This window comes from Corvus kubaryi, unplaced genomic scaffold, assembly GCF_017639235.1.
Source record: "Corvus kubaryi isolate FWS band 111438036 unplaced genomic scaffold, C.kubaryi_AGA036_p1.0 76, whole genome shotgun sequence".
NCBI classification, from domain to species: domain Eukaryota; kingdom Metazoa; phylum Chordata; class Aves; order Passeriformes; family Corvidae; genus Corvus; species Corvus kubaryi.
In genome coordinates, this window is record NW_024582063.1 from 15,148,782 (window position 1) to 15,161,957 (window position 13,176).

The 13,176-nt window shown below is 47.4% G+C and overlaps 1 non-coding gene across 1 annotated transcript; it reads right to left on the reverse strand.

Annotated features, from left to right (window-relative positions):
* Positions 1-9,994: 9,994 nt before the first annotated feature.
* TRNASTOP-UCA lies at positions 9,995-10,081 on the reverse strand. Its single transcript has one exon. It is a non-coding gene; the product is annotated as a tRNA-Sec (tRNA).
* Positions 10,082-13,176: the final 3,095 nt, after the last annotated feature.

Sequence of the window (13,176 nt, forward strand, 5' to 3'; positions counted from 1 at the left end):
TTTAAAAGTCAGTCAGCATGGTAGTGAATTGAATTTGTGTCTTAGAATTCCACTTCTTAAACATGTGCTCTGTTGTCTTTCACTTTATGGTTTTCTGGTTTACCTTTGACTGGGAATTTTTAAAGCAACCATCCTTGTCCTTACATCCAACTCCAGCTATGAGTCAAATGGGTCTCTGCATTTGAATGATGATCTACTTCTAATTGTAAGTCATTCTCTAAAGTTTTTCTTTCCCGTAACTTCAAAAGGAGTTCCAATCTTTTTAACCTCTGCATTCCCCAGTAATGTCAAACATATGGTCTACAGAAGATACAGACCACCAATAAAACCATGGGAAGCTCATGGACTGAGAGAAAGGATGTGAGTGAGACACTCCATGAGAACAGGATTGATTACTCCAAGCCTGTGTAAGCTTGTCAACATAAGCAGCATGGATCTCAGGCACTGTCCATTCTGTATATATCTAGGCTTTAAACCAGATCTCCAGCTTCGATCCTCACATCCTTGGTACTGATGTTCAGCTCTGTCCTGTGCCCATCATCTCATCTCCTGTTGTTTGGAATTGTAGCACACGGAGTTTTCCCCCACAGGTGGGAAATGGAAGCTGTGTGTGCTCATCATCATCTCTTCTTGCTAGAAACATGATTTTCTTAATGAAGTTAAGAATTTGCTCTGAGAGCTTCTGGGTGCAGAGTGAGGCCATGCATGGAGGAAGCGGAAATGTGGCCATTTTTTAACTGGTTTGGGGAGTTCAGTCCCTGTGAAAACCTTGAGCTATTGAAGGAGGATGTTGCCTAAATTAACTGCTCAGATGCAAAATTGGAGCCATCCTCTGCAGTACCTCAGTGGGTGCTGCTGAACTCGAATGCAGCCACACTCAAGACCCTTGTTAATGGACAGTGCAATGTTACTTATGCCATGCTGAGGTGTGTACTGACCTATCCCTAGCTGGAGAGATGACTTTCTGAACATCTGGTTCCTCTATTGGAGATCTCCCATCCAGGTACTGAGTGGCTAAAAAAGTTATACACAAAGGCTGGTGGTGGAGCAGCCAGGACTGGTGCCAAAAGGCAGGCCTCATCTCTCTGTACAGTAGACAAATTTCCAAAATCCCATGTTTGGGCAATTTTTCTAGCTTCCCCTCCTTGGACAGTGCTAGGTATGTAATTGTACCTTAGGCCAGATAACTTACAGGGAATTGTTTTTTCAGACTGGCCTGTCAACTCATGCCATCTTGGGCAGTGTGCTGGAGATGCACATGTCCACAAGTCAGGCAGCCCTAGAGCAATGAAATAAAGCAGGGGAAAACTACCATATGTGAAAAATGCAGAGGCTGCTATTTGTGTCTGACACAGCCAGTGCAGCTTGGGTGAGTGGACGGCTAGATGTTTTTTCTGGCTGATCTCCCGCCCAAAGTGCACAGATGACCTTTCTTTGGGAGCCACCTTCTCCCAACAGTACTCATGTGAATGTTGTGGTAATCATTATTTCCATTTGCCAAGAGGTGCAGTAACTAGCCTAACTAGCCCAAATGTGGAGGAGCCCAATCCTATGACTCCTAGACCTCTGAATTTTCTGTGCAATTAAAGACAGAAATCCTTCCTTTATCAGCTCTGTGACAGCGTTGGTGACAATCAGGCAGTTGCCTGAGTGGTGTAATGAGCCCTCTAAAGCCCCAGAGAGAATGGCTGAATTTACTGTTAGACTTTTGCGCCTTGTTTTCTGGCACAGAAAATCCATCCTCTTGTAATGATCTTAAGTGTGAATGTAGGTACCGCGGCCTGCTTTTTTATGCCAGGGTCATTTACCAAAACTAGGTCCTGTTGGAGTAGGAAGGGAGGCAGTCTCTTTGTGCAGCCTTCCTACCCATGCAAGAATGTATTTGTGTGGTGTAATCACTGTCTTGAGCCAGCTAAACCTCCTTCCCTTCCAGGATGGCATCTGCACCTCTAGGTCAGAGACATTATTTTGGCAACAGCTGAGGATGTTTCCTTGTGTGTGGGGAAAGGTCCTGCTCTTTACATGGTGGGGCCTTGTGACTGCTGTGAAGTCAATGTTGTGTACCTCTTTGGACCTGGAGTAGTGACAGCCAGGAACTCCTGAGAAGCCACAGGGCTTTGACACGCTGCGGACAGCAGCAGGCTTGGCCAGAGATGTGTCCCACATCAGGAGTGAGAAGAGCCCCTTTTGCCCCGGCTGTCGGCAGAGTGTCTGCAACACAGAGCCCAGCCAGTGTTGCCAGGGCCACACTGCTCACCCAGGACCCATGAACTCTGATCACTTCAGTGAAAATAATTTGGTGCAATCAACAGAGAAGTGGGGTTTGCAGTTACCAAACCCACCTGCACAGACACACGTGCTCCTGCAACCATGGTCTTTGTGCCACAGTTTCAGTAAGTGAGCAGACAAGCCTGCTTGCAAGACAAAGTGGCGTGTCAGCCGGTGGGGATGGCTACAAATGTGGCTTTCTCCAGCTCTGCTCAACAAGACCTCCTCCTGCTGCTTGGAACAATATGTGGTTACCACAACATGACATCTAGTTAAGAAAACAAAGCCAAGCACAATCCACCCAAACTTCAAAACTTCCCTCTCTCCTTCAACAACAGATTTTTCTTATCAGGTTCAAATTATTTGCCAGTGAGTGCTGGAAAAAGCCATTGCTCTGGTTTGGCCTGTATTTATTTGCTGCACTGAATCAATAGAAGGTGTTTCTGGGAAATGAACATCAGGGGGTGCAAGAAAATGACATTGGCCTGGCTTAATTTACTAATTAAGGCTAGCTTATTCAAGAGTTGGGCCATGGTGATGGGTATTTCGTACTACTCCATTGCAGCTCCTCTTCCTGAGCTGATGTGCCCAGGTGGCATGCTGTAATTTCTGGTTTTGGTGAACTGAGAGCAAAATCCCAAAACCCACAGGCAGCATTACCCAGCCTTTGTGGGCAGCTGGCTGGGTCACCTCTCCACATCCCAGCCCACAGGTGAGGTACACTGGGAGAGCAGAGACAGACACTTGGTGCTTGTGCTTGCTCTTACTGTTGTTTTTGAGGAAGTCTGCTACACGTTTGCAATGGAGCCAGGTAGTGGATGGATGTTGTACAGAACTTCAGTCTCCCAGTCTGTCAAGCTTGAAAGTTTTTCCAGCTTTCAATTTTGTCTAGAGTTTCCTTCTTAAGACTCCCCCCTTCTTCAAACAGAGCCTCAACTCTGGCTGGGTCCCAGAGATAGATACCAAATGGTGCTTTTTTCCCTTTCTTTTGCTCTTTCTTCCTTCTCATGAAGCTGGCAGACTCTCCAAACACACATCCAACCAACGCACAGTGCATTCGAAAACAGGCCATCTGGCTGAGCACTCCTTGAGAATGAGAAGACAAGAAAAACAACCCTCTTGGAGCTGGCAGTCGAAAGGCAGGCAGCCCGTACGTGGACTTGATCTCGTGGTGCAATCCAAGAGCTGTCCAATCCAAGGGCATTGCAAAAAAGCTCTTTCCTAATGAGCAGAATACGGCTGTCTCCAGAAGCGGCTCCAAGTCAACAATTTGAGTGGGATGCTGTAACTCTCCTCGCTGCACATGTGCTCATTAATTAAAGCCACTTTGGAAGATGCCCCGGACACCCCCGCCAGGGCTGCCAGCCTACCCTCCCCGAAATCCTGCTTGCTGCTTTGCAGCCCCCTGCTGGGCCCGGAACTGCAGAGCCCCAGGATAAGGATGGGGCCATCAGCGTCCCGCTCTTAACCGCAAAGGGGACCCGTTGCGTCACCGGTGAACAGCTGCGGGGGGAGCACAGCCCTGGGAGAGAGTTGCACTCCATTTGCTTTGCCATCATTTTTCTCCCCTGAGCCAGAGTGCTCCAGGCACAAAACCACTCTGGGCAGGTCAGCAGGCGTCAGGGTCTGAAGCGAGCTGAGCAACCAGTATTGCAATGCTTCCCTATTTTTCTGGTGGCTAAGGACTGGATTCACTAAATCAGGGTGGCTGAGATGAATGCAGAGCCATTAGAAGCCAATCCATCAGCAGCAGAACAGGGAGCACTAATTTCTTAAATTTTTTAAGTTTAAGAAATTACATCACATTAGGTAGAGAACTTCTGGAAGTTGCTGGCCTGGAAGGCTGCAGAGGCAGAGAGCATCAGTGGGCTCAAAATGGGATTAAACAAATTTGCAGGCAACAGGTCCATAAAACGACACTAAAAGGAACAGGCAAAGTGTGTAATCTAACATCCCAATCCAGTAAAGGTGAATCCTGAGAAAACAGCAAGGGGAGGGAAGTGTCCAGGTGTGTGTGTGCTCCCTGGACCCTGCCCTAGCTGGGAGCAGAGTGCTGGGTGGGGAGGACCATTACTCTGCCCCAAAGGGCCATTCTTCAGTTTTTATTGTAGGATTCAGTCCCTGTACCAGCCCAATCTGAAGGTCATATGAACAGATTGTTGCCTCTTTAAATTACCAGAAGGAAAGTAGAATCCAATTTTTCTCTGAAAGCTGAATTTGTGGAACATGTTTCCGTGAATGTTAACAGTCATAAACCCTGGCTTAATCTGTTTGCTCTCCCAGTCATTACATTTCACACAGTGACAGAATGATTCATTTGACTCTTTATCTTCTTATTTGGGATCTCCTTGTTTCTGCATCTTCCCCCCTAGTACTGATGGGAGCAAGAACAGCTCATAGCTACATCTCAGCTATGTGTGTGTGGCTTCTCAATGGCTAGTTACAGCTCTGCAGCTCCAGATGGCACTTCCTCAGGTTTCTGCCATGGCATCTTGCATGCCATTGTGTTTCCAAGGTCAGGGGCTAAAACTCTTGATCTTTTGACTTTATTAATTCAAGAGTAAGGTTCTGTAAGTGAAAAATTGCTTATCTTGAAAAATTATGAGAAAGCATGTACAGCACCAATGCAGATGCTTGGGAGCTCTGTATTTCTTGCCACTAAGTTATCAAAGACATTCAGTGCCTGTTCTTTTTATCAATATGCAATTTAGTTGTCCCCAACCAACAAAGGTGAGGTCCAAAACTGAGATTTTTGCATCATTTTCTTTCTAAACCCTCTGCTTTATGTGGTTTAACAATTACAATGACATGTTCCTAAACTGGAAAGAATAAAAACCAGGGATTTGATGAAGTCAAATATGCCCCTTCTTTGGTGCTGACTGAATTCAAACACAGGTGGTTAGTTCAGAAAAACCTGGGAGTGACAGGGGACAGGGAGCTGTACTAAATCAGAATGAAGTGCAGCAGTGCAATTGCTAAATCATACCAGAGAGAATATAAATAGTAACTGGGAAGCTTCAGCGTGGAAAATAATGGGGTAAGTGGCACGATAAATTAAAAGGGTTGTCTGTGTGATCAAATCTATTCCTTTGCTGTCATGATATCCCACAACTGATAAAGATCTGTCTTCAAACATTTGAGCTTTTTATTCCCATTGCTTTTCTTTGGAGGTTATTCTGAACTTCACTCTGCTGTTGTTTTGAAAGTTTCTGCAAGTCTGGAGCCTCAATTTATTTATGACCAGTGTATGCCCATTTTGAGATCTTTCTTTTTATAAACTCTAACCTGCTATTAGCCACATTTAGTGAAGGTTTTAGGGCATAATTAATCCCCTACAAATATGTGTGTTCTGTTATGCTAACATTGTCCCTTTTCTTTTTTATTTTTAACTTACAGGAAAGCAGAATAATATGCAAAACCAAGATGAAACATGTTTCAGGTCTACATTACAATTCAGACAGAAATTTAAATCAGCTGAAGACACCAGAATAAAATGCTCTGTAAGTGTTCTACGCTATCAGTTACTCAAGGGATACTTGCAGGTAACACGGCTTTCAGTGCACATTGCTTCCTTTGCAGCCTTTGATGTGAACTTGTGAAAGGTAGGTTCCCTTCAGGAATGTGCTCTGAGGTCTGAGGCAACTCAGCTGGAACTGTGGGAGCATGGTGTTTCCATAGACAAGGTTCCAAACTTGCTCTTGCTCTTAAAAAAGAAAGAATATCACGGTATAGTCTGGTGATACTGAGAATACAAATACCCAGTATCAATTGTGCTGTGAGAGTGTCATTTGTGCCTTATATTCCAATTAAATGAATTAAATTTTTTTCAGGTCCTTTACAAAATTAGATGTAGAGAGTGTCCAAACCATCACCAATGAAAATGATGCCAGTTGGAACACTTCTAGTGAAAAATTTGGTTTTGAGAGAACAGGTATTTTCGTTAAAAAGTGTTCACTGACCTCCAAATATGCCTTCCTTGCATAAACCCAGAAGCCTTAAAAGCAAAAGAGACTTGACTGTTGGCAGTTTGGGGATTATTCCTCTCCCTTTCCCCCAGCGTTTTCCAATGGAAAATATTCAGGGTTTGGGTTTTCAGCCCTTTGCTGAAATGTCAACATTTTCCAAAGGGTGAAGGAGGGGAAAAGAGAAGAAAAGAAAAACATGTTCTGACCAGCTCCAGTCAGAGCCAAATGGCTCAGTCCTGGATTTGGTCAGGGAAGTATGCTGGAGGGGAGAAAACGGGAGTGTCTTGGTTCCACACATAGCCTGGCTGGGCTGAGGGCTGCACATCACGATCCATTCGTGTGAGTCATTACGGTCTCCATTTCCCCAGGACAGTGTGTGGAGTAGCTTTTAAGCACTCCAGGTCAATATGTCACTCGCAAGCCACAGCCACAGCCACTTGGGCTCTCTGTGCGCATGTGGGATGCACACAGGTACACTCTGGTCAAGACCTCCAGTATTTCCATGACATCTTTAACTCACAGAGACAGTAACACCTGGCACCTATCCAGACCTGAGAATTCAGCTCTCCTCCATTCGTAAAAGAGGAGAAAGGAGAAGAATGGCATTTGCCTGTAACCATACATGATTGTCTGTGTCCTCTGCCCAGGTGACACTGTTTTGTGCTGTGCAATGCCTGGAATTTAGCCTTTGAAAGCCTGGGCCATCTGTGGACCAACTGACTCTAGGTAGGCAGAAATGCTGGAAGAGCCAAAATAAAGGCTGCTAACGTACTCGTGCACATACATGTGCCATCATCCTTCTGAGGGAAAAGGAGTGGCTTCATGCAGTCCCCACCTGCATGCTCAGCCTCTGGAAAACTCTCCCTGCAGGTGGGCACCTTCAAACCTGAGAAAGACCAGGGCCATCTCTGCAGCTGCCTCTCCAAGGTGTCTCCCACAGCTGCAGTTGGGGGAAGTGGTAGATGGATACATATTCAGGCTAGGTCTTTGTCCCCCTCTAGTGACTCAACTGCAATTCCAAGTCCTACTCCCTCCAAGCAAGATGGTAATTTTTCTAGGCCAGGATGTTTCCTTTCTGAAGGCCAGTAGGACATCTAAGCACCACTGGCAAGTCATGTATTTCTACACACTCAAACATTATCCATTGCAAATGTAAACAGTAATTTAGGAGCCTGACTTTCTGTTCTAATAGGCCACATGTGCCTGCTTCCCTCCCATGGAAGATGGCCATCACAGGCTTCACATGAGACCCCATGCCTGATCTTCCCAGGAGGAGATCCAGCTAGGACCACTGCTACCAGTGCAAAAGCACATGCTGCCAGTCTCTTGTAACCAAACCCTTGCTGAGTCACAGCCCAGTCACCCGTACGTTTAGCAAGTCGTGTCAGCCATCTGTCACCAGCACATCCTCCTCACCGTGCTGTGACTCCATGGGGAAAACAACAGGAGGCAGATTATGTTTGACTAAGGATCCAGGCTCTCGTGCATTTTGGCTTTGAGTAACCCCTGGATTGCCTTCTAACCAGTGGTGAGGCCTTTGGCTCCTCTTAATTTGGCCCTTTGTCAGGGAAGAAAGTGACATTCAGGTTCAAACACTGGAAGCTTTGCCTGACTAATAGTGACTCCAAACAAAGCTGACTCAGATGAGACATGGATGGCATTGTACAAAATGTCCCTCCTACAGACAGATCATCTACACGGGGCTCCACACTGGTGTTCTCCTCCAACCAGTGTTTAAAAAACAGCACTGAAATATAATAAAATATATATAAAATATATATAACAGCACTGTTTCCTAAGGCCCTGTCCCACCCACTGTGTCAGCTAAAGGCTGCAAGAGCAGCCTTGCCATGTCTCTTGTCCTAATGAACATCCGTGCTTCTCTGTGTTCAGCCATGTGCTAGAGGTGCAGCCCTGCAGGGCACAGCCGAAAAAGACAGGATTGCTTCCTGCTTGTGCCTGTGTAACCCACCGGATGAGGCACTGCCCAGCTACAGGAGCCAGACTGGGGGTGTGTAAGCAGTTCAGAGTAAGGAGTCACAGGGGATTTCACAAAGCTAGGTCCCTGCACTGCTTACCACAACCTCCCCAGGCAAGGCTCCCCAGCCTCTTCTCTCGTGCCTGAAAGTCTCATGCCTGGAACTCTCATGCCTGTCAGCTCCATGAGGGACAAATCACCCACACCAGCAATCTGACCATCCTACTTTTTCCTAAGGCAATGAAAGAGTACAGAGTAGATGTGGCCTTTTTGTTCTGGTGGAAAAAAAAGGGAACTCAATGCCAGGCACAGATCCCAGGCTGTATAGTTCAAATCGCGCTCAGAGCACATAATTTCCATTTGTGTTTGTGTGCACGCAGGGCAAGGGTGGGGGCTGGCGGGGGTGTGTGTGTGTGAATATAAGAATGTAATTGTCATAATTTAATCCAAAACTACTTCTTGGAAGGAAAAAAATCAGGCTGACACAAAACAGCATGTTCAGTTATAAACACCACATGAAAGAGCCGTATTATGTTCTGCTTGGTAACTGACATAGAGCGCTAACATTCTCAGCTGCCCACTACTGGGCAAAGGCCTTTCCCAGTCTCCCCCTCACCCCCAAAACAAACCCCCCCAGCCAAACTGCAGTGCAGATACCAATTTCTGAGGCCGCAGAGAAATTCCACATAGAAAGTTCATCATGGGCAGAGCAGGCTGGCTGGCAAGCAGAGCGGCACGGAGCACATAGATGGCCATCTGGGACTCGCTCCCAGCTGTGCACGCACATCTGCAAGGCCATGGAGAAGTTGGCACGCACTGTGGGAGCTTCAGAGGGGCTTTTCCCCCTAGATTTCCCGTAATGGGACAGTGTATTCCTGGAGCAACATGCCTTGCTAGCGTCAAGGCTGCTCCTCTCCAACCAGCTCAGGGGTTGCAGAAGTAGCAGCCATCAGGAACGGTCTCAGGGCTCCCAGTGCCCATCCCTTCTCCTCCTAGGTCTTCAGCTGGAGTGACTCATTCCATGTAAAGGAAGCACAGTCATTCTGGCTTAGATCCTCAGGGGTGCTTACCTACCTAACTCTGGATGGCACTGCACCCCTCAAAAAGCAACCAGGAACACGGGAGATCTGATAATTCAGTCAGTATTCTGTAATTCACCAGGCAGAATCACCCTTCTTACTTGTGGGGCCAGGAGATAATGTGAAAATGCCCTTCCAATCCTCGCTGTCCCCTGTGGTGGGGGTGGTCAGGGTGTTGTCCTAACTAGGGGCTCCACAAATCACTGACTGGAGAGTTGTCGTATCAGAATATCACAAAATAAATGCCTTCTGCTTGCAGAATATGTTTTTTAGCTTGATGGTAACCTTTATTTTTCGTGGGGCTGGGTGACATTATTAGCACCCGTGCTCACTGCTGAAGTGAAGCATCTTTGTTGCAGTGTGGGTGGGAGATGGGTTATCGTCAATATGGAGCAGATCTAGAGAATGACTTCTGTTATTTACTTCTTTTCTGTTCTTGTAGGACATGTGACACAGTTTAACAAAGATCTGCTTAGCAGAAAAATCCAATTAAAACCTGAACTGTCCTTCGGCTGTGCTTGGCACACTGTCACTTCAGCACTCGAGTGCCGTGGGAATAAGGTGGAAGAAGAGTAAAGTGGCGGCACTTGGGGATGGCGTGGCGGGCGCTGCCTTTTGCCCCTGGGGATGGTCGGTCTTGGCGTTGCCGGCCGTCTCCCGGGACAAAAGGTTTCGGCACACCAGGAGCTCCACTCCCCGCACCCCGCCCGAAAGGTGGAATTGAACCACTCTGTCGCTAGACAGCTACAGGTTTGAAGCCTGCACCCCAGACCACTGAGGGTCATCCGGGCAACTTCCTACATCTCCTCAACACCGTATATGAATTCCCGTAGGTAATTTGCCCCTAGGTAAGGGTGAGTAGTGTTTTCCCCCCAGAGCGCGCCCTCCGCCCTTTCCCAGCGCGGAAACATCCCCCACGGAGCAGAGAGCGCGGCGGCGGCGGGACAGAGGGAGGGGGCGGCTGGCGAGGCCCCGCCGCTATCCCAGAGACACCCGGGCGCTCATGCAAATACAAGGGCGCTGATTGGCTGTCCCCGAGGGAGGGGCGGGGCGCCAGGCGCTCCGGGAAGGGCCCGGGACGGCGGGTGAGTCACGGCGCTTCCCAGAAGGAGCGGGGCCGCTCCGCGCCCTTCCCGGAGCTCCGGGACCCTTACAACATCGGACGGGGCAGCTTGTGCAACAACGGGGGCGGCCCGGGCCCCGAGGTGTGATGCGAGGAGACCAGGGCACGGGCTCGGTTTGAGCAGTACCTTTTTTTTTTTTTTCTTTTTTTTTTTCCCTTTTTTTTTTTTTTTTTTTTTTCTTTTTTACCTCCAGTGGCTAATGCCAGATACTTTAGAGGATGTGAATCTCCCATGAGATACATCTCAGAACAATAATATCCTCTGGGAGGAAATTCCTCCCTGGCCCCCAGCTGAGGATCAACTTATGCCCCGAAGTATGAGGATTGAAAACACTTGTAATTTTATCCCAGTGAGTGTAACTATAGAGGCTATTTTCATAAACCCTTGAAGAATTACTCACTTATTTGCCTCGAGAGATTCCTCTGAAGCAGAGCCATTTCTGCAAATGCATGTGGTTTCCAGTGATTTTTAATTAGATAATTCTTTTTGGTGTAAGCAACAAAAAACCCCCTAGGCCCATTCCCCCTCTTGCTCGCCCTGGGGAAGCTTAGACTCAAAATTGGTACTCAGTGGAGCAGTATCACAGTAAAAGTGGTACAGAACAGAACCAGAGCCGCAGCCCAAAGCTGGGAGCAGTTTTGTAGATGTCAGCAAAAGAAAGCAGAAAGTATATGGTGGGGCAGCACCGTTCCCACTCACACCCAGGAATGCTGCTGGGCACAGCTTTGCTTTCAGTGCATGGCTTCAAGTCATGGCTTACCCTCTTGGAGCTGAACCAGCTCAGGTATGACCTGGCCTGCTGACTCCCCAGACAGACATGAGCATATTTGAGGCCTTACTGTTTGTAGTGAGCAACTTCTTTAGCAACTTAAATGGGTTTTTTTAAGAGCACCCCAACCTAGAAGCAGGGCTCTTATCAGAAGGAGATGGTTTGAGAGCTGCTTCTGTGCCTGCCAATGCAGGGCAGAAATTTTTCTTTGTTTCCTTGGTTTGTAGGAGTCACATTCCTCAGTACATTCCTATCTCTTTACCTGATACTTACCCCAGTAGCAGGTGGTGTAATTTAACAAGTGTCTTTTGTGCATAAAAATGCACGGGGTGAGGATCTCGGGGTGTGCATAGGAGGAGGTGGAGGGAAATTAGTCATGAGGAGGAAGAGAGGAAGAGGTTAGCACGGGGGTTGAGGAAATCAGGTGTCCGAACTACCCTGCAGGCTTCCAGCCAAGTCCATCCTGACGTCTGCCGGAAGAGGCACGCCAGCTCAGAGATATGCTCCTGTCAGCCCATCGGCATGTGACCCTGCTGACCGATTCAGGCTGAACGAGAATGGCTGCCAGGGGTCGGAGCAGACATTCCTAGCTTCTGTGCTTCGCGTTCAAGGCTCGGCTTGACACCACTTTCACTTTCTCTTTGCTTTCCTCTCTAGCATCAACCTTTTCTGGATCTCTTTCCCTGCAACACTTCATGGGAAGGCTTCTTAGTGTGATAGTGCTGCTTTCATCTTCTCTCTCTTGCAGCCTCCAGTATTTTTAAGCAGGGATGTCTGTCTCTCATGGCTTATGATAAATCTGCCTGTACTTTCCAGAAAAAGTATGCCAAGCACTGAAGTCCAAATTAAAAATAGTATCCAGACAAAATAAGTCCAGCCGAGGAACCAAAGGATGCACCAGAAATGCCAGCTCCTAAAACTTCCCTTATTCTGCAGTGAAGGGAGATGCGGAGATAATGAGGGCAGCAGTTGCTAAAGATCAAGCAGTAGAGGAAGGTGCCTGAGAGGGTCAGCAGCAACATAGGAAATGATGTGGACCTCGGAGATGATGGGGAAGCAGTAACAAAGCAGTTGTGAGAGTTTTCTCCTTGACCGGATGCTGGTCTGTCTAGCTTCAGGTCTGCTTCTGGAGCGGAAGCTGTGCTAGCCACTGACTTTCCCAGCAGAGGCTGAAAATAGCATTTCCAGGACCTCTGTGTGTCTGGTTTTTAGTGGCCTTTGTCACCTCTGCCCAGAAGGGACTGTGGATGACTTGCTGTGCCTGACAGAGGTGCCATTCTCCTTCTGTGAGGAATGGGGGGGGCAGGTACCTATAGGCAATACTTGGTGCAGTTACTGCAGCTGCTGCTCCCTGTGCCTGTGAGGGCCCAGGCCTGACCAGGAACTGGTGAATAGACCTGGCTGCTGGCTGCAGGTAATGGTCATCTCATAACTTCTGATTAGATTTATAAGCCTACAAGAAAGACCAATTGGTAGCTCCTAGGATTTCTGAAAGCGTGTAAATAAGTGAAGAGACCTGTTAATGCTTCTCAGCATCTGATTTGCCTTATAACATTTCGTGGAAATCCTGTAAGCATTTGGCGTCATCTTTAGATCAAGTGTCTGAAAATCTGACCCTTTGCTATTAAAAGTTATAGAACAAATTCAGTTTATCAGCTTAATGATGGAAAAGCTTGCTCTCCTCAATAATGCTCCTAATTAAAGCATTTCTCAGTGTCTTTGGACCTGATTCTCTACCTTATGCAGAGAACTACACTGTGCCAAATGGGTGCAGAGCACTGCCAATTTAGGTTTGATTCAATGCCCATTCAAGTTAATAGAAATCCTCCCACAGAAATCGACAGGATTTGGTTCAGACCCCAAAGTCAATGGGATATTGTGATTTGGCAGAACTTTATGCCCACGCTGCACCAGTATAAGCACATATTCAAGGTACAAAGCCTTGGAGAATTTGGAAGGCCATTGTAAGGGACTTCTGGGGCAGACTGTAGCC